The sequence below is a fragment of the Chrysochloris asiatica genome, unplaced genomic scaffold, assembly GCF_000296735.1.
Source record: "Chrysochloris asiatica unplaced genomic scaffold, ChrAsi1.0 scaffold00095, whole genome shotgun sequence".
In the NCBI taxonomy this organism is placed as follows: Eukaryota; Metazoa; Chordata; class Mammalia; order Afrosoricida; family Chrysochloridae; genus Chrysochloris; species Chrysochloris asiatica.
The window spans coordinates 1,324,356-1,326,367 of record NW_006408613.1 but is presented as its reverse complement, the minus strand read 5'-3'; positions in this window follow the sequence as shown (position 1 = coordinate 1,326,367).

Below are 2,012 nucleotides of genomic sequence, written 5' to 3'. Positions count from 1 at the left end.
TGTGTGTGCTCTGTAGAGGCCTCCAGCAGTGGGTGGTGGTGTCTGCTTGGTCAGGGCCCTCCTCTAGTCACCACCATAGAGGTGCATAGATATTGAAACTTTAATGGAAGAAAGATTGTCTACTATTTTTGTCTCTGAAAGTCAGTTAGGTATCTGTGTGTGCACAGCGTAATTCTTGAGATAGTTCCATCCTTTTATGTTGGGGTTTTACAGATTGTTCATATAGTTTGTCTGTCATGCCTGACAGGCTTCCTTTCTCCTTGCTGGATATGCCGAGTAAGGGGTCCCACAAAAGTTAATTTTAGGGCTGCCCCCCAGAGGCTGACATCATAAGCAACTGCCAAAGAATTTGCCCTTTGGTCCATATGGGTCTTTCTCTCTGTGCTCTGGGAAAACTGTGGGCTCAGTACAGGATTTTTTGGGGATGGGAGGTGTGCACACTCCTGCCTGAAGGCGTCTGGGCTGGGCAAATAAGTTGGGACAGGGAAAAGGATGAAAAAATGTGTAGAATCCCCCCTGTACCTCCTTTTGCAAATGTCACTGCACTGCTTTTAGTTTTGGTTCCCTGTGCAGGTCTGGTTGTAGCCCCACCTTCTGAATTCTGCCCAGGCAGGATGGCTGCAGAAGGAGTATCATGTCTAGAGTGCTTCCTAAATCACAGTATTTTCCTTTATACCATGATTTTTTCACTAGCTTGTGTGGGAAACTGATGCCCCCCACACCTTATGCTAGATCCAGAGCTCTGGTGCTATTCCACGAAAGCAGCTTCTCTGGATTTTCAGTTCCTCCCCCACAGAGCCTGTCCTACCTGACTCTGCCTCAGCTGCCACCAGAACTAGAAGTCCCCATTCTTCTTAGTGTTATCCATAATTTATTATGATCTCCACTGTTGAATGTATTTGCATAGTCAATAAAACACAGGTAAATATATTTCTGGTGTTCTCTGTTTTCAGCCAAGTTTCATCTGATGTCAGCAATAATATCCCAATTTCCATATCTTCTTCTGAATCTGGTTTGAATTTCTGGCAGTTCCCTGTTGATGTACTGCTTCAATCATTTTTGAATCATCTTTAGCAAAATTTTGCTTGTGTGTGATATTAATAATGTTTTTCAATAATTTCTATTTTATGTAGGATCGTCTTTCTTTGGAATGAACACAAATATAAATGCCCTCCTGTCAGTTGGCCACCTATGTGTCTTCCAGATTCTTTGACATAGATGAGTGAACACTTCCTCACTGTATGCATTTGCTGAAACATCTCAATTGATATTCCGTCAATTCTTAGAGCCTTGTTTTTCATTAACTCCTTCATTGTAGCTTGTGTTTCTTCCTTAAATACTATCCGTTCTTTATATATATATATATATATAAATTTTATATATATTATATATATATATATATGTAAATATTTTATTGTATTTTAGGCAAAAGCTTATACAGCAAATTAGGTTCCCTTTTAACAATTTTTGTGCAAACTGTTTTATGACATTGGTTACAATTTTTACAATGTGTCCTCATCATCATTAGCTCCATTCTGTTTGTTTGGTTTCTCCTGATCTAGCATCTCTTCCCCTCCTTGTCTTCTCACCTTGTTTTAAATGTTGAACATTTGTTCTCATACAGTTCATTGTTTGAGGAAGCACATTATTCATGGGTAAGACTGTTTATTTTGTAAGCCAATCTATTATTTGTCTGAAGGTGACCCACAGAACTAGCTTAAATTTCACATTCAAAAGCTGTTTTAAGGCAATATTCTCTAGGGGTTCCTCTAGTCTCTTTTGGTCCAGTAGGTCTGGCATTTTTAAGGAATGAGTTCTACATTTTTCTTCCATCCATCTGGGACCTTCAATTGTGGCACTTTTCAGGATGTTAAGTATTGGTTACTGGGCAACATCTAGTTTCTAATATCAGATTTGAAGTGTTTATAGTTTTTATGGGCTAGTAGTACCATGGATAAGGAGCTCTGGTAGTGTAGTGGTCACGAATCGGGCTACGAACCACAAGGTCAGCA